This window comes from Euleptes europaea, chromosome 16 (genome assembly GCF_029931775.1).
Source record: "Euleptes europaea isolate rEulEur1 chromosome 16, rEulEur1.hap1, whole genome shotgun sequence".
NCBI classification, from domain to species: domain Eukaryota; kingdom Metazoa; phylum Chordata; class Lepidosauria; order Squamata; family Sphaerodactylidae; genus Euleptes; species Euleptes europaea.
The window spans coordinates 44,951,760-44,972,325 of NC_079327.1; positions in this window are offsets into that span (position 1 = coordinate 44,951,760).

The window sequence follows — 20,566 nt, forward strand, 5'->3', positions numbered from 1 at the left end:
TCAGATTTTTGCAAGGGAGGAGCACGGAGCATTTCCATAGCCTATAGAGAGGTGTGTGTGAGTGGAAACTTGCTTATTCATGGTCTAGTGAAATTGAGCCCCTTTATTGTATGTGCTTGAAATTCGGGGGGAAGGGGGGTTGAGAAAAGAGGCAGGAGTGCATTCTGTGTGATTATGATGTCGTTATCTGTAATGACTGCTGCCCCAGATCCTTGAATTGGCTGTCCACTGAAAAGAATTGCCCTGAAAATCCAGAACCTGAAAGCACCACATGGTAATGCCCGACCTGAAATGAAGAAATGACACAAAGAATTTCCCCACCAAACCCAGGACTGAAACTGAAAAGAGATTTTCTTGCTGCACGCCCCTAACATCTTCTACGTGAAGTCTGAATCAGTTTTTACTTGTATATAATGAAGACCTTTACTGTGCCTATATATCAACCACTTGAGGCCACCAGATGAACCAGGTAGGAAAAGTACAAATAAAGACAGCATTTATGTCAAACTGAACACAGGATTCTAGGAATGGGAGTAGCAGATCTACTGCCTATTGTGGGTGGAATAGTTTCAAGCAAGCTATACAGAGAACTAGTTCACTATACATTTTGCCTGACTCTACCTAGCCAGCGCTAAAGACATGAGCCTATTCCAGAATCAAAAGCAAAAACTGGTTATTTCTGTGTAGGAATACTACATATATTTGAAGGAGTCGGGCATGAGGACAAATAAAGAGAAATTTCCTATTACCAGGAGTATTTTGAAGAAACAATAATTAAACAAAGAAAACTCAGGGCTCACCAATGGACCATGCATGGTTTCAAACAGAGCAAAATGTTTATTTTATGTTACATTATATTAGCAGCAAAGATTTCACAGGCAGAATTAACCCAGCTTGACAGAAGGCTTCCTAAGGACTTGAGAAAGCACTTTTTCTGTGTAGTAAAGTGATGTTGGCATGAAAATGAGGCCTGGTCAGAACACTTTTACAGATCTGACCAGGCCTCATTTTCATGCCAAAGTCACTTTACTACACAGAAAAAGTGCTTTCTCAAGCCCTTAGGAAGCCTTCTGTCATGTTTACAGATTATTTCAACATTTCAAGACTGTTTCGGCTGTTGAATCAGGCTAATGAAAAACACCTATAGCATTCAAAAGTATCTTGAGAAAGCGCACTCCTGATCTTTGTTGGTGATTCTGTATTTCATCTCACCTTCTGTCATTTTTATGGACAATTTTCTTTTCAACAATAGGGGGAGAAATAAAGACGAAGACCCAGCTGTCCACAGCTGTATCTGCGCCATGCTGCACATGACTGAGGAGAAAGGAGTCGTCAGCTAAAAAACATTTTACTGCTTCTGGCAGCATTCAGGACACCTTGAACAACCTGGGCCCCAGTCTGGGAATAATGAACTCCTAATTAAAATGTACCATCTGCACCACAGAAGCCTCCTAATCCTCAGCCACCCACTGTTCAACAGTAATAATACCTGATCCGGTTGCAAGGGTATATCATTTGAGGGTGTGTGCACGTAAACACAGACCTTATCAAAGTGACGCTGTGTTCACTGAGCCTTCTCCAGGCCAATGAACCCCATTCCAACTGCAGGAACAATAGTATGTTGCTCTACCTGGAGTTTTCAGAGAGCTGTTTCTCTCTGCTGCTGAAGAAGTGCTTTGGGGGTGGCTGGCTCAAGGCTGCGTAGTTGGAAAAAAATCAATGCCTGAGTAAAAATTATTCAGGCTGAAGAGTCACAAGAACAGAATCAGTGGGGGCGAACAGAAGGGGGCGGTGGGTCTTTCAGCTGCTCCGTGCTGCCTGTGCAGGTAGCACGGAGCAGTTTAACCCCCCCCCGCCCGCTTTCCCGGGAGTCCCGGAAGGGGGGCAGTGGGTCTTTAAACTGCTCCACGCTGCCTGGGCAGGCAGCACGGAGCAGTTGAAAGACCCCCCCCCCGCCCGGTTTCCTGGGAGTCCCTTGAAACCCGGCGGGAGGGGGTCTTTAAACTGCTCCACGCAGGCAGTGCGGAGCAGTTTAAAGACCCCCACCCGGTTTCCTGGGAGTTCCTTGAAACCCAGGACTCCTGGGCAGGCAACACGGAGCAGTTTAAAGACCCCCCCCCGCCCGCTTTCCTGGGAGTCCCTTGAAACCCGGCAGGGGGGTCTTTAAACTGCTCCACGCTGCCTGGGCAGGCAGCGTGGAGCAGTTTAACCCCCACCCGCTTTCCCAGGAGTCCCTGGAAGGGGGCGGGGGGGCTTTGAGCCAAATTTGTTCAGGAATGCCGAATTTCCTGCCGAATTTGGCATTCCCGAACAGGGGGGGTTCGGAATTCTGCCGAACCGGACCCAAGTCGGGCTGGGTTCGGCCGAATCCGAACCAGACCAAAAAAAAATTTCAACAGCCCTAGTTGGCTCTCACCTTCTAGTAGCTGCAACACCACCTTCTGGCCATCTGTAGTGGTGGTGAAGTTCAGCAGCCAACAGGCCACTATATTCCTCCTTTATAGAGTTGCCCCCAGACTAGCCTCATCTCGTCAGATCTCAGAAGCTAAGCAGGCTCAGCCCTGGTTAGTATTTGGATGGGAGACTACCAAGGAATACCAAGGTTGCTGCGCTGAGGAAGGCACTGGCAAACCACCTCTGTTAGTCTCTTGCCATGAAAACCCCAAAAGGGGTCGCCATAAGTTGGCTGCGACTTGACGGCACTTTACACATACACATAGGGTATGCAACCTCCAGGTACTAGTTGGAGATCTCCTGCTATTACAACTGATCTCCAGCTGATAGAGATCAGTTCACCTGGAGAAAATGGCCGCTTTGGCCATTGGACTCTATGGCATTGAAGTCCCTACCCTCCCCAAACCCTGCTCTCCTCAGGCACCACCCAAAAAACCTCCCACTGGTGGTGAAGAGGGACCCGGGCAACCCTACTCCTTTACCAAGTCATGACAATGGCACAGAGGATGATGCGTCTGGGCCCATCTGTCGACATCATCTCCTGTTCAAGAACACTGCTCCTTTCATTTGGTAAAATGAGTTCACAGCAAGGTCTCCAGCTTCTTGCTTAGCTACGAGACGTGATAGTTTGTGGCTTTGTTTGCTTATTTACTCTTTTTTATTTACACCATTTATAGTCTGCCTTTCTCACTGAGGCTAAAGGTGGATCACACAGCACTTCCATCCATTGAGTGAATTCTTAAAATCATAATTATTTTTGTGGCAAGTTTCAACAGAATAAGATGAAAGACATCCTTTTAAAATAATTTTAAAAATAGAGCAGGAGTGAGGTTGAACTTGAACAAGAATGGGAGATGGCTGTCAATTCAGTACACAGGCTAGTATATTCTATTCACATTCTGTATAAATCAATATTTCATTGTTGCCTCTCAGGGATGGACAAATTTTAACTGAAAAGATCAGCCAGGTGGGAAATTGGATTCTGAGTGTTAATAGTAGAGAGGAAACTACTTATCTCTTTGCTAGCACAAGTGCTAAGATATGGCATAACAGTATAATTAGAAGGGGTGACTATCCAAAAGTCTATCATGAAACATTTCAGTTTTTTACCTTGGCTTTGTATATTTGAATACTATTGTAATCTTTTCCTTTCCTCATGTGATATTGCACAATGGAAAATGTTTACTCTGCAAAGTGAGCAACAGGTCACAATCTATACGAAACAGACAGGCAAAAATAGGAGGGGAAAACTATTTTTTTCCAGTTTTCATAGCAGGAACACCCCAATAAGTTTGTCTGCATATAGCTATGTTATAAAGTATATTCCATTTACATTATATTGGTTTTATACATCAAACTACAATTACCAGCCAAAACTTAGCAACCATTTACCACCAAAGACAAAGGCCTAGATCAAACAAAGATGGTATGAATATATACTTTTTAGTTTATTTGGGCTTTTTGTTGTTTATGCTTTTAGTGGCAAGTTTTCACTACGAGACGGTTCATTTTTGTTGCTGGTGGTCGCAATTCGTTTGTTTTGTTTCTGCCATTTATATACAATAGACATGTAATTTATACAAAATAGCATTGATTCCATTAGACAGTTGGGTCCCAGTTATATACATATGCCAACTACAGACTCCTTGAAATCATTCAGACTAAATTTTTAAGAGCCATACTTCAGTCCCCCACCCACCCACCCACCCACCCACCCACTGCAGACCTAAACTAGTTTTGTGTCTAGAAGCGGGTTTAATTTCTCTGGAAACTTATGCATGGATTCACAGGATCAATTACTGGCTGAAGTTTGTTTTTTCTCCTGTGGGCCTTTCACCTTCTATAGTACAAACAGCTAAACTAGCATGCACACTCATTATTACACGAATGCAAGTTTAAGTAGTGACTTTTTGTGTTTAAGCCGTAAGAGGACATACCCTGCAGGCAGAACGGAGTACTGTTCAATAGAATCAGTCCATGCAGCCTGCAGTCATAAAGTGTGGTGTAATTAGGAGAGGTAAAGGTGTGAATCAGGCCTTGGGTTGCTGTTAATACTCTCAGCCATGGATAATATGGCTTCTTATCGATATAACTGATATAAGTGGAGCTTGATGTACAGCACTGTTGCCCAAAACCTATCGACAAGAGGCACAAAATTGATCCAAAGGTCTTGACAGTTTTAGTTTGGAATTGAAAACCCAAAACCACAAACAGGGATAGAGAATTTTTAAAGATCTATGAAAAAAGACAGAGCAACAGAAGAATTTTTAACGTCTAAATGAAGTTGCTAATCAGGCAGATGTAACTAAATATCTAATGATAAAAAAATTAGAAATGGAGGGATTTTATCTCCAGAACATCCTCTGCCTTTAAGCCTCGGATAATAGCCTAGTCAAGATTTGATTAGATCATTAGTTCCCAACCGGGGGTCCGTGGACCCCCCGGGGTCCGCGAGATCTAAATTAAGGTCCGCGAAACAAAGTTATAAACCCATAATAAATTAATATTTTCAATTAAAAGTTCTCTATTATAAAAAATATATATTCAAATATTATTCTAAGTTTAATGTTTAACTAACAGTTACGATTAAAGTTTATTTTCGATTTCTCGGAATTTTTATTTTGAACCTTGGGGTCCCTGCACCGAACAAAAAAGTCCTAGTGGTCCCTGGTCAAAAAAAGGTTGGGAACCACTGGATAAGATAGAAATATAAAGTAGTGGCGGCCAAAGCTCGGAGTAGAGAGGAGAAACACATCCAGGTTGAACTTCTAGTAAGTTCCAGACTTTGTGGAGGGAAGCTGCTCCAGGTCTTCTCTATGGGAAGCAAGTTTCTTTCTAGTTTGTGTGGGGAGTCAGAGTGCAAAACCACACAAGGATGAAGTGGTTCTAATGGTTTTTGACTCTCTGGGTCAGGAGGGGAGGGACTGGGTCATGTGGGCCAGAGATGGGCATCTCCCCTTCTGCTCTAATCAAGCTGATTTCAATAGGCGTTGTACCTTTGCATCCTTTACAAGTAGGGTTGCCAACCTCCAGGTGGTGGCTGAAGATCTCCTGGGATTACAACTGTTGATGGAAAGCCAGCTGGGCACCATCCTGGATACTCTGACCGAGTATTTGGAGGCTGTGATTGGATGGCTAAAGCAGAGTCGATTGAAATTAAAGCCATCTAAGACAGAGATCCTGTGGCTGAGTCAGAATGGGATAGGTCAGGTGGACCAACTACCGGTTCTTGGTGGAGTACAACTGATATCTTCCTCCTCCATCAGGAGTCTGGGAGTGATCCTGGATGCCACACTTTCTTTCACTAATGTTGCAAGGACAGCCTTTTTCCACCTCTGCCATGCACAGCAATTTATGCCATACCTGTCCTGCACTGACCTGTGAGGGTCTGCATGTTTCTGTCTCTGGTCCCAGTTTCCCCCCACCCTCTGAACTCATAAAAGCAATTCACACCGTTTGGCGTTTCCTGGGTTCAGGCACCATATCTGTCAGGCCCTGGCTGGAATGCCTCCCCTCTAACAGATGCCTCCCCTGCTGCGCTTTGATTCACTCCCTCATGCCAGATTCGGCCTTGGAGACCTGATAGCCCTAACAAGCCCTCTGGGGTCGATTGATGTCTGTATTGTACCCATCTGTCTTGTAGCTTCCCATAACATAGGTGTGAACTTTGGTACCCTGTAGGGGATATAATTCTGTAGCTTTGGAGTCTTGCTCACTTGCAACTTTCTACCCGTGTTTGACCTATACTGTCTGAAGCCTTCAATAAACTCCTTGTTTCTGCATCAACGTCTGAGCAAGTGATTTTATGGAGTTTGCACAGCTCAGTTGGGAACTCTCACAACCTAGCCACTGATCTATGCAATGGTCATCTCCAGATTAGACTACTGCTACTCTGGATTTCAATAAACCTGGATTTCAGTAAAGCTTTTGACAAGGTTCCCCATGATGTTTTGATGGGTAAACTGGAGGTTTGTGGACTGGACTCTAGAATAGTTAGGTGAATAGGGAACTGGTTGGAGAACTGCACTCAAAGAGTAGTTGTCAATGGCATTTCATCTGACTGGAGGGAGGTGACCAGGGTTCGGTTCTGGGCCTGGTACTTTTCAATATTTTATAAATGATCTGGATGAAGGAATGGAGGGATTACTCATTAAATCTGCAGATAACACCAAATTGGGAGGAGCAGCAACGCACCAGAAGATAAACAATTCAATGAGATCTGAACATACTGGGAAAGTGGGCAGATGTGAACAAGATGCAATCCAACAAGGACAAGTGCAAAGTTCTACACCTGGGTAGAACTGGGTAGAAATCCAACAAAAATGCAAAACACCCATACTGGATGGGGGATACACTTGGGTAGCAGTGTGTGTGTGAACAAAATCTTGGGTTATGAGTGGACTGTAAGCAGAATATGAGCAGCCAGTGTGATACAGCGGCAAAAAAGGCTAATGCGGTCTTCGGGTGCATCAACAGGGACAACGTCCAAATCACAAGCTATCATAGTCCTGCTGTACACTGCATTGGCCAAGCCACATTTGGAGTACTGTGTGCAGTTCTGGAGGCCTCTCTTCAAAAATAATGTAGACAGAATGGAGTGATGAGGATGGAGTGATGAGAATGGAATGATGAGGCCTGGAAACCAAGTCCTACAAAGAAAGGCTGAGGGACTTGGGAGTTTTCAGCCTGGAGAAGATGAAGTTGAGGGGGACAAGATACCTCTCTTTGGCCATTAATACATGGCTAGGATGTCATTGATTTGTCCCTGTCATATCTCATGCTTTCCTATCCCACAATCCAAAAATTGAATGCATAGTGAACTCCGTCCTGCATCTATCCCACAAAACATCAGGAAGGAATGTTCCCATGCGCAGCACAGTGGGACAGTAGGGGAACGGTTATCATTTTCGTCAGTGCTTTGTGATTGACTGATGGGCTGACCTAATGCCAAGGTTTTATATATATATATATATATATATATATATATATATATATATATATATATATATATATACACACACATATTTTTAAACAGCATACCATCATTTCAACATTAAACCCTCTTTTTTTAACAAGCATGGTTTTAGACCTCCCCCCTCCTTTGCAAAATAAAAACTGCCTGGCATCATGACTTTTGGGTGCAGCAAGCCAGGTGGGTGATGGTGACCCTGGGCAGTGAACTAACTCCGATAGTGGGGGGAGGCTTGGAGGAGCCTCTTCATTCTTGGCAGGGAGGGCGAGCCCTACTGTCATTACTTCATTGTGTGTCCCTTCACTGCACCCCAGCCTCTATTGCAGCAGAGGGGTGTATGTGTATGAGTGTATAGGGGAGCAATGGCAAAGTTCCCAGCCACAACACTCCACTTCTGTGTTTCTGGTTACTGTTGTGTTTTCTCAAAAGCTGAAGCACCACCCGCCCGCCAATCCGTTTCATTAATATACCAACATTCATTAATATACCAATATTCAAAAACATTTCTTTAAAAAAATAAAGATGAAGAAGCACTCTGGGGATGTATGGCCATTCTGGGCAATGGTGGACATGTTCCAGAGTTCCCCTGAGAAGGAAATGGAGGAGTGGGAGGAGGAAAGTGGAATAGGGGAATGCTGGAAGGAAGGGAGTCGACCCACACGCTGAAACGCATCAGCAAGCACTCACAATTGCAGCGATTCTGTATTTATAATCAGGACAAAACTGGGATTGGAAAATCAGGGAAAGTTTCAGAACAGAAGTGGGTTGGTCCCACAGGTGGCAGACAACCATGTATTTAGACAATGGAGATTTGCTACATTTGCAGGAGAATCACAAGACAAAACAGCCATGTGTTTTCAACCTTAAAGTATTTGAAGAGCTGCAACTTAGAGGAGGGCAGAGAACTCTTCTTGTTGGCATCAAAGGATAAGACTTGCAATAATTGGCTTATATTGCAGGCAGAAAGTTGTCAAGAGCCATTGTGGAGTAGTGGTTAAAAGTGGTGGACTCTAATCTGGAGAACTGGGTCCCTATGTCCAACTAGGGCTGTCGATTCGGTTCGTCTGAACTGAATAAACAGCCGAATTTCCCCCGATTCGGCGGTTTTCAGTTTGGATGGTACCAAACTCAAAATAGGCGGGAAAACGATGCACCGAATTCGGCGAGTTCAGGGCGATCGCCGAATAAATTCTGCAAATTTGGGGTCTCCGAATCAGCAGCATAACCGTCAGTTAGTAAGCAACTAGCAGCATTCTCCCACGGCCAATCGGTGGCCAATCTGGGTCTTCTTCTGGCCAATCAGTCGCGGTTGAGTGTATGAGCCCAGCTGCTGCACGGCCCGGGGAGAGAAAGAGAGAGCGTCTGTTTGTGTGTGAGAGAGATCCCCGTGGGGGGGTGTGTGTGCACATTGGTGGAATTCCACGGCTCCAGGGGGGCATTTTGGGGGGATGGGGTCCCAAATGTTCAGGGTAGTCTGAGGGGACCCTTCTCTCAAGAACCCCCAAGTTTTGTAAAGATTGGGTCAGGGGGTCCCGAGATATGGGGCCCGGAAGGAGCGCCCCCCAAAAAAAATCATCCACAGGAATAAAGCCACTTAAAGCACTTTGGCGGCATTCCGCGGCTCCGGGGGGCATTTTTGGGGGTAGAGGTCCCAAACTTTCTTGCAAGAAGGGTCCCCTCAAGCTACCCTGAACGTTTGGGACCTCTATCCCCAAAAATGCCCACCCGGAGCCACGGAATGCCACCAATGTGCTTAAGTGGCTTTATTCCTGTGGGTGATTTTGGGGGGGACCCCTTCCGGGCCCCATATCTCAGGACCCCCTGACCCAATCTTTACAAAATTGGGGGTTCTTGCAAGAAGGGTCCCCTCAAGCTACCCTGAAAGTTTGGGACCTCTACCCCAAAAAATGCCCCCCCAGAGCCACGGAAAGGCACGGATGCATTTTTAATGGCTTTATTCAGCTGAATTTTTCCCCGAACTCGGAACTTGGCACCGAATTCCATGGATCTGAATCAGGGGAGTTCGGACTTCAGCATTTCCTGAATTAAAACGGGCCGAATTTTTCCAAATCTGAAATTTACCGATTTTTTTTTCAACATACTTATGTCCAACTCCAGACTGCATTCTTACTGCAGCATTCTGTACTAACTGTAGTTTCTAGACACCCTTCAAGAGCAGCCCTACATAGTGTGCATTCAGTAATGTAATCTAGATGTTATCAGGGCATGTACCACAGTGGCAAGAGCCAGCATGGTGTAGCGATTAAGAGTGGTGGACTCGAATCTGGAGAACTGGGTTTGTTATTATTATTATTATTCTGGAATCCCGAATTGAAACCTGAATTCCTAGGGGAATTCGTGATTCGTGATTTCCCGAATAAAAAAGGCCATTTAAACCTAAATCCGAATTATACTGAATTTCTTTTAATTCAACAGCCCTAATGGGGACTGTTGTTTGAGACAAGCCTGAGGTCCCCTTAGGCTCACAGAGATGTCTTCATGGTTTACTGGATCCTGATCCTTTTTTGATTGTTAATTTCTGTGACCCTGAACCAATTTGTAAGAATGACTAATACAGATAGACACTGACCCTGAAAGCCACATAAATTCAAGTAATCCTCCGAATAGCTAATGATCTATATTATAGCTAATGATATTGTATTATATGAAAAGCAAGTTCAACTGAAATCAGTGTTAACTTACTGCAAATTTTTGTAGGCAAAGCAAGGGTATTAGTATAACATGGTGAAAATCAGAGTTCAGTGTTTGAAATTAAAGCAACAAAAAGGAAAACAGACTGTTTAGCTAGATCTATATTGACAAAAGCAATTGGAATGATTTTCTTTTGACCAGAAAATCTTATCAATTTATAAAAGCCTTTTGATAAAGGTGGTTGCTTAATTAGGCCAAACAATTCCTTAGCTTATGTGTTTGCTTAAAACAACATTATCTCCTTAGTTCATTATTAAACAGGATATGGGTAAATGTATGCTGAACCACATAATTACCCAATTTCTCCAATCATGCTCCATATTATATAAAGTTAAGCTGGTGTTTAATAATTTAAACCTATTCAAATTAGCATTCAAATTAGTAATGTATACAGTGTGAACTATAGCTTTTCATTCTATCATAGAGGTACATTTGACTTGTGGCTCAGTTACTGCTTTATCACATGTCCTCATGAAGGGACAGTTGTCTGAAGAGGGAAACAGGCTAGGTGGCTGTGTTTGCAGATTAGGTTTATGCACGTGCAATTCTCGCACCCTGTTGATATCACTGAGAAAACATAACATTTATCATCCTGAGCTAGGCAACCTCATTCTTCATACTTCCCCATCACCCAAAGCAACACAATGTTATCAACATACCTCATGTTAAGTAATCACAGCTTTCCAAAGAAGAGTCACCAAAGGATTGACTATGCCAAACATAAATATTAAGAACTCCATGCCTTTTCCTGGTCAATAGACCAGTGCCTTTTTCCTGCAATTAAATGCATTCTGTCCAAGCCAAGCAAGGATTGGGGCAGCTGAAATTAGATCTGTGTGGTCTCTAACCCAGCAACCTTGAAGTCCATTGCTGGGATTTGAAGAGCAGCAGTGGAAAATATTGCTTTGTTTATCAGGCAAGGGAAGAAGGTCAGGCTCCTAATATTTACACCAGGCCGGGCTGCTGCCAAACATAGGGTTCAATGTTGCATATTCCTGTCTCTTCTCTTGGAACCTAAGCAGAGTCACATTGCCAAGCTAGTCTAGGTTGAGGTATGTGAGCATAAGGTTTTGGCTCAAGCCATGATATCTCTGCTGCTTTGGGGAGGGGGAGGTCATTGTTCAGTGGTGGAGTATCTGCTTTGCATGCAAGAAGGCCCAAGGTTCCATCTCCATAATCTCCAGCTGAAAGGATCAAATAGTAACTGGTGTGGAAAATCTCTACCTGAGACCCTGGATAGCCACCGTCAGTCAAAGTAAACAATACTGACATTGATAGATCAAAGGTCTGACTCAGAATAAGTAGCTTTGTGTATTTATTCCTGAAAAGACTGTAGCTACTTAGGAAGCCTTTGCTAAAAGCAAACTGATCATTTTTCACTTTAAGCTTTCTAAAAACATTAATGTTCAGAATAAATAAGCACAGTGGTTACTGGGACTTCTTTCAGTTAGATCCATAAGACATGGTGTGGCAGAATGAGTGGGAAACTTTTACTGATTTCACTATATGTTATTGATCTTTACAGTATTTTAACTGAATTTTAATTGTATTTTACTCTATTGGTTTTTATTCTGTTGTAAACTACCTTAGGTGCTTTTTACGTTGAAACATTATCTGTAAAGAAGTCTTGAGAAGATGAGATGATGTCATATTTGTAGTGATAATTTTTTTTACAGCTCCTAAGGTTGATCCCTTTGCTGATCCCACACAACCCCAAATGAAGATGTCGGTCAATTATATGAGCTAAGCTATCAGCGCATTCCTGACTTCTGAGGACAAAAGTCCTCAGGAAGCCAGGAAAGGGCTGCACCAGTACTGGGGGCCCCCGTGCTGGTGCCTGGGATACTTACGCCATCCTGAGTGGCCCCAACGCTGGAGGGGAGGCCCGGATGCCGGACTCCAGGCACTGCCGCGGCAGCACCACCCCAGAATGCCAGCTGAGCCTTCTGCAGGCATCCCACTGGGGTAAAGGCTTATGCCGGCATTCCAAGGGGCGTGCCAGCATCCCTGGGGTGTTTCCAGGGCATGCTGGGGGTCAGAGCTGCCTGTAGGCAGCTTCCTATCCTCGTTTGGCATGGAATGCCGGTGGGGAGAACGGCATTGCTGTGACTATTTTTTAGCAGGTGCAGCATCTCTGCTCTCTATGGGGCAAAAAGCCCCATTTTTACAAAAGAAAGCCTTTAAAAGGCTTTTTTTTTTGTCTTTCGGTGGCCATGAAATGGCTTCGGAGGTGCTGCGGCAGTGCCTCCTCCTTGCCGTCTCAGGCCGCCAACGACTCAGGAATGGGGTGTCAGTTTATTTAACTTTTAAGCATGAGCCACCCAAACAAATAAAAAACCTGGCATGCTCCCCTTGGAGAAGCTTATGAAGCCTCTCCAGATCTGTGTTTGATTGGCCTGATTTCAGGACTGAATTGGACTGCCCATTATTTGTGTGCTGAGGAAGTGGTAGGGATACCTTATGTATGCTTTTCTGTTTGTTGGGCTGTCAAAACAACATAGTGGTGCCTTTTTTCCTACCGGTATATTTGATGTACCTTTCACCCAGAAAGGAGCCAGTAATAATATATTTTTTTAATTTATGTGTGAATGTGGAGAGAAAGCAGCATGGTACAGCCCAATCTCATTAGACTCTGCAGAGGAAAGCAATGGCAAACCACCCTCACGATTGAAACGTCTAAGCGTTTTACAAGTTCAAGTTCTCATTTGCCTTGAAAGCCCCTTGGAGTTGCCATATATTGGTTGCAACTTGACAGCACATACGTTAATGTTTGGGTGTAATGTATATTGTCATTGCTGTTGATTAAACATTTGTCTCTTATGTCATTTGTGCTGTTTTTATTCCATTGAGGCAAAATTCAATTGTTTGTTTATACAATATTTATTATTGTTGTTATGCAATTTAGTTGCAGTTCATATGCAATATGTTCAATAATGTAATTGAAAAGTGCTTATTTTTGTAGTATTACCCTATAAAAATGAAGATTCTGTTTGTAACAAGAGCATCGCATGAAACAACTTCAGCTGCATAAGAACTCAAGACTTAATGAGATGTATGCAAATTTCCTAGGATTCAAAATCATTTCTATTCCAGACACAGTTCTGTTCAGTGGAGAAGGGAGAAGTCTGCAGCCAGTACCCCAGATTTTATGGTCTGGCTCAGACTTTGCCAGCCATCAGCAGAATGCATCATTACTTTGAAAGGCTCCCTGCTCCCATATGAACCTGCCTTCAGGGTCAGACAGTCTTAAGCTCTGCTTTCTGATCTAACTCTGCTAGGTTAATTGTCAGCAGAAGCGGTTTCCCTTTGCTAGGGCAACTGGGCCAGTGGTTTTTTGCTGCAGTGCAGCAATGAAGCTGCATTGCCATAATTCTGAAACTCTCATCTAGCTCTAGACATGCCAGAATGAGCATTGGAAGGCCCTTTCAAACACATATCTCTGAGAATGCTACAACTGGAACAGACAGTATCTATGCTTAGGTTTGGATCTGGACGTACCTTGATAACCACATTTGGATGCATGTTTTATCTTTCCACATTGTATTGATCATAATGGGATGGAAGCTTAAATGTACATCTGGTCATGAGCAGCAAAAGACCAAAGCACCAGTGTGTGTGAACACATGGAAAAACACCATGGAAAAAGTAGAAGGCTGGATTTTTACCCCAATGAAATTTGCATTCATTGAAAGCACACTGTTCTCCAAAATGCAGAGCACAGCACTATTAAGTTCACAGCAAACATCTGAAATAAAGTTAACCACCTACCTACCAAGAATTCTGTTTCCCTCATAACCTGGAATATTTCAAAATAAAGAAAGATTAGGCTCAAGATCTTTGCTAGGTACACAGAAGATTAGGGCTGTCGATTCGGTTCCATCCGACAAGAAAAACAGCCGAATTTTCCCTGATTCGGTGGTTTCTACTTCGGATAGAACTGAAGTCAAAAAAGGCAGAAAAACAACGAACCGAACTCGGTGAGTTCAGGCAGACGCCAGATAAATTCGTACAAGTTCGGAGCCCCCAAAGCAGCATTCCAGCTGGGAGGTGCAGATCTGTTTAAAGAGCCCCCCGCACGCCTTCATGGAAGCCCCGTGAAGGCCCGCGGGGGGGCGAATTTCCCCCCGAACTTCGGATCTCGCGCTGAATTTCGTGGATCTGAAGTGGGGGAGTTCGGACTTTGGCACGTCCCGAATTTAAAAGGGCCGAATTTTGCCAAAGCCGAACTTTACCGAATTTTTTTCCCAACAGCCCTAGTACTGGGGAGGAATTTCATAATGAAATTTTGGTGGATGCTGCTCTTCTCATTCTTGCAGGACCTCCACAACATTTCCAAAATTCCATCTTCTACACAACTGTTAAGAATACAGATGCCATGACCATGTTTGCATCTGTCTGCCATACTGGACCCATTGTTTATAATTCACAAAGCTACCCAGAGTACTATCCTTGGGGTCATTTTTAGTGGTTGTCAGGATGCAATCTGAAGAAGTTCCATTAATTTAGTGGGACTTCCTTCAAATAAATAAAGTCAAGATGTTTTTCTAGCACGTCATAAAGGCTCTGATTAACATGTAATCGTGTCCCTTTTGGAAAGTGATCAGCACGGGCAAAAGAGTTCCAACTTTAGGCTATTGACCTTGGCTTGCTCTTGGTAACATGGTACTGATATTGGAGGAAAAAATGTTAGTATAAAACCTATGATGTAGGTGAAAGATAAAAGTACCACTCACTGGATAACTTGGCAGAAATACTGAAGACTGAGAGCAAGCTTTATCAAGCCTTATCGAAAAGTCTTTTAATCTTTTCATCCAAACCTATTAAGGAGTTGGTAAAATGTTTAGTTAACAAACAATATTTCCTAATCTGTTCAATCATTAGCTTCCTGAATGAAAAAAGAAGAAAGCTATACAGGAGCATTCACTGCTTTGTTGTTCAGCCCTAACCACGTTTAGCTGTAAGCCTCACTGACTTCTGTGACGTTTACTTTTAAGTGTGTGTTCCTACAGTTGTAGTCTTGGTCTGATTCATAGCAATATATATATGTGTGTGTGTGTGTGTGTGTTAAGTGTGGTTAAGTCGCTTCCGACTCATGGCGACCCTATGAATCAATGTCCTAACTTTGATAGCCTTTCTCAGATCTTGCAAATTGAGGGCTGTGGCTTTCTTTATTGAGTCAATCCATCTCTTGTTGGGTCTTCTTCTTTTCCTGCTGCCCTCAACTTTTCCTAGCATGACCGTCTTTTCTAATGACTCTTGTCTTCTCATAATGTGACCAAAATACGACAGTTTAGTCATTTTAGCTTCTAGGGTCAGTTCAGGCTGGATTTGATCTATAACCCACTGGTTTGTTTTTTTGCCAGTCACGGTATCCGTAACACTATCCTCCAACACCACATTTCAAAGGAATCTACTTTCTTCCTATCAGCTTTCTTCAATGCCCAGCTTTCACACCCATACATAGTAACAGGGAATACGATGGCATGAATTAACTGAATCTTGGTGTCCAGTGACACATCCTTACACTTAAGAATCTTTTCTAGCTCCTTCATGGCTGCCTTTCCCAGTCTTAATCTCCTTCTAATTTCTTGGCTGTAGTCTCCCTTTTAGTTGATGATGAAGCCAAGGAATAGAAAGTCTTCAACAATTTCAATTTCCTCATTGTCAACCTTAAAGTTGTGTAATTCTCCTGTAGTCATTACTTTTGTCTTCTTGATGTTCAGCTGTAGTCCTGCTTTGGCACTTTCTCTTTTAACTTTCAGCAGTAGCCGTTTCAATTCTTTGCTATTTTCTGCCAGTAACGTAGTATCATCAGCATATCTCAAATTGTTAATGTTCCTCCCTCCAATTTTCACTCCACCTTCATCTAAATCTAATCCAGCTTTTCTAATTATAGTTCTGCATATAGATTGAAGAGATAGGGAGAAAATATATCCTTGTCTAACACCTTTGCCAATTGAAAACTATTCCGTTTCTCCATATTCTGTTCTAACTGTGGCCTCTTGTCCAGAGTACAGGTTGTGCATCAAAACGATCAGATGTAGTGGCACACCCATTTCCTTTAAAAATAACCATAGCTTTTCGCGATCCATGCAATCAAAAGCTTTCCTGTAATTATGAAACATAAGCTGATTTTCTTCTGAAATTCTCTCATTGCTCCAGTATCCAACATATATTTGCAGTATGATCTCTAGTTCCTCTTCCTTTCCTGAATCCAGCTTGAACATCAGGCATTTCTCATTCCATACATGGTAACAGCCTTTGCTGTAAGATTTTGAGCATCACCTTACTTGCGTGAGAAATTAATGTGATGGTCTGATAGTTGCTGCAATCTTTGACATCTCCTTTCTTGGGAACTGGAATGTAAATGGATCGTTTCCAGTTTGTGGGCCATTGTTTTGTTTTCCATATCTGTTAGCATATTCTTGTCAAGATTTTAGCAATATACTAAACTAAAAACCAGAACACTGGGTGGTTTGAAGAAATTAAGAATAGGCACATATTTTTACCTTGGCACATATTTTTAAAAGGTTTAAATAATGCCTTACTGCATACAAAAATAAAGATAAGAGCTCTTTTTTAACACACAAAAGCAGTTCTATTGGTTTAGACTATTTTATTTGTGACTACAGTACATCCACAAGAAAGCACAGAGAAAGAGAATGGAATGATTTATTTAACTAGAATCCTTCCTTGCTTTATCCCAAGGTCTTAAGGCAAGTAATGAGTGTACCCTTATCTCATTTTAGCCTCACAGCAAAATAGATCAGGGGGGACAAGACAAGAAATGGTTGTGACATTCAGACTTGAGGGCTTCAGTAAACCTGAGTTGGTCTCTTGCTCACAAACCAGGGTTCTAAATCAGGAAGTCTTCAATCTTGGGTCTGCACAGAGGAAGGGGAGGGTGGAGGGGATGAGCATAAGACTTGCTCATCATGAACATACTGCAGCTTGTTGCATTTTCAGTAACTGGGCTGCAGTTTCAGAAGTCACAAATATTTCAGCTAATGTAACCTAGTGATTAAGAGGCTGTGTTCTTCCTGGATCAAACCGCAATGCCACCATGAATTCACTGGAGACCTAAAATAAGTCATCATCTCTGAGATCTCACCATCTGTGTGTATGCAATGTTAAATAAGGAAATTTGATAAAACTCACTTTTAAATTCAAGTACATAATGGGTTTTTGTTGCAGTTCTTTTCCAAACTATCCACTGAATGTTACTGTCTTTCTACAGTGAAAACTATATTCATCAGCCAGTCTTGATTTTCCAACTTTGAGACCCACAGTTAAGTGGTTGTACATGCCCTTTCATATCCAGACCCTGCAGGCTCAGTGCTTACTCAGTGCTTAGCCATGATGAGGAACTAAATGTGGTTGAACAACCTGAAGTTGAATCCAGACAAGAATGAGGTAATTATTGCAAGAGTGTCTGAGCAGCAGCAGAAGAAGACTTTCTCTACCACTTAAGGCAGAGTCAAACCTGCTTACAATCACCTTCCCCTCCCCTCCCCACAACAGACACCCTGTGAGGTAGGTGAGGCTGAGAGCATGACTTGCCCAAGGTCACCCAGCTGGCTTCATGTGTAGGAGTGGGGAAACAAATCCAGTTCACCAGATTAGCCTCCACTGCTCAAGTGGTGGAGTGGGGAATCAAACCCGGTTCTCCAGATCAGACTCCACTGCTCCAAACCACCACTCTTAACCACTACGCCATACTGGCTGTCTATGGTAAGTTTAGTCCTCCCTGGGGCTTTGCTTCCATTGGTTGTTTCTTGATCGAATGCTTCTCCTAGAAGGCCAGGTGGAAGTGGCTTTTCACCACCTCCATCTGGAAGGAACTGAAAAAAAATACTTGAAGAAGAAGGCATTCTCCAACTGACTGCACAAGTTGCATGTCACCTTGGTGCAGTAGAGAGAGCCAGCATGGTGTAGTGGTTCACAGTGGTGGTTTGGAGCGGTGCACTCTGTTATGGAGAACCGGGTTTGATTCCCTACTCCTCCACATGAGCGGTGGATGCTAATCTGGTGAACTGGATTTGTTTCCCCACTCCTACACACAAAGCCAGCTGGGTGACTTTGGGCTAGTTACAGCTCTTGTAGAGCTCTCTCAGCCCAACCTACCTCACAGGGTGTCTGTTGTGGGGAGGGGGAAGGAAAGATACAGGCCATTGATACTGGATGGGGGATAGATCAATATAACATAGAACTGTCCTGTATAAAGCAAGATGGGACCACCATATCCACCATCTCAAAGGAAGTAAAGAAATAGGTAGGTAGTCCCAACTACATGCCATTCTTACATCTTTTACAACCTCACCCCATAAACCCTTGTAAAGTAATAAAGTAGATTATGGGTTGGATCCAAAGAATCACTCTGAAGGAAGGAGACTGTTGCTCATGTAACAGATCTTTCCTATATCACCCTTCTCACTGCAGCCTCTGGACCCCCCTCCCCTGCAACCCTTGAGGGCTGAAGGCCCTTGGAAATGATGTGTAATGCTGTGTGGGAGTTAGTAGTGGGATGGAGAAATCACATGAGATGTTTCCCCCCTCTTGTGTGAACGGAACTGCCCTTCTGCATTCAGAAAAGGAAGCTTGGATTCACTCCTATGGTTGATAAGCAAAGAGGACTGGATGGGATAAAATCCTGCTAAGATGGAACTTTAGTTATCATAGAATTGATTCGTGCATCTTTGGATATTGTGTTTTCATTGTGCTATTGCAATCATTCATCTCCATGGAAATCTACACAGGGAACTCAAGAAATAAAGATAGTTTACTACAGCAGAATGATAGAACAATTTCTAACAATGCATGGTTGCTCCCATAGAGTGAGATGTTGCTTGTTTGTTCACAGTTCAATGGCTTCCTAGAAACTGGCTATCCATATGTTCATGGCAGAGGGACTTGCAACAAATTAATGTTACAATTTGAATAAAATGTGTATATAAACATATTAATAACAACAAAAGAGAAGGAGAAAATATGTCAGTATTTGATGGGGCAGTTAAAAGATTTGGGACTAACATCAGTTTGTATCACTACCCATTAGAAAGTGAGGTAGTTTCTATAAGATACTTGGCGATTATGTATATGTGCATTTATGACAGCAACAGATATACTTGGTCTATAAAAATGAGGGATGATATCTGACCCCTTTCCAGAATATTTTTTTCAGTTTTATTTTATTCTGCATTTCAAACAATAATATTTATTTTCTATAATAACAAAAACTTGCAAATCTCAAAGTAGCACCAACAGCTTTTCAGAAAGAATGGCTCCAAAGACAAGAACAGAGCAAACTGAATATTTAAAACATGAAAACAAAGCCTAGGAGGATTAAGAATACGAAAATAAGCATCATTATTAAATGTAGCACAGCTAAGAAAATAGACAAATGAGGAGATAAAATTGTAACACAGGAAGAATAGTGATGACACGAGGTAATTCCTACAAAAAAAAACAGGTGAAAAACTGAAAGAAATGTGGAGTGGGACAGAAGGGGGAATGAACCACGTAAAAAAGAAACCGAAGAAAAGGAGCCTCAATTCTATCAGTGTAATATGAAGAAAATCCCTGAGTAGGAAAAAGATAATGGGGCACCAAAGAAAATGTAATGTGGAAAAATCATGTTGAGGACAAGAAGTGAAAGACTGGCTCAAAGAGGCAAAATGTGTCTTAGCATAGGACACACAAAGAAAATAAAAGGACAATATAAATTGATGGTCAACAATAATATCTGGAAGCAATGCTGAATCACTTCAGAATGAATAAGACAGTGTTCAGAAAATGGGAGCTTGGAAGTCAGAAAGTGGGGAATTGAATCAGGAAAGAATTAACAATAAAGCAATCAATCCCTCCAGAACTCATGATGATTTTTGTATAAGCAGATATTACGGATAAGACTAGTGATTCTACAAAGACCTGTGGAATATTCTGTCTCCTTCATGGTGTTGGCGGTGAGTTTTACAGATACTGTGAACTGCCAAAAAGGCAAATGGGTTCCAGATCAAATCAAGCCTCAATTCTACATAGAAACTAAAATGACTAAACTCAGTTGCATCATGAGAAAACCTCACTGGCAAAGACAATAATGCTAGGAGAAGTGCCACAGGAAAAGAGGAAGACCCAACATGAGATGGATTGATTCAATAAAGAAAGCCACAGCTTTCAGTTTGCAAGACCTGAGCAAGGCTGTTAATGATAGGATGTTTTGGAGGTCAGTAATTCATAGCATTGCCATAAGGGAAAGAACTTGGAAGCACAATAACACAAAGAGACTAGTGATTCTACAAAGACCTGTGGAATATTTGGGTTTCTTCATGATCCCTTCTAGTCAACCTGTCTGAGAGCACACACCACAATGCTAAGTGCCATACTGGTCACTGGGTGTCTTTTGCCAACTGTACTGAGAATAATCAACAT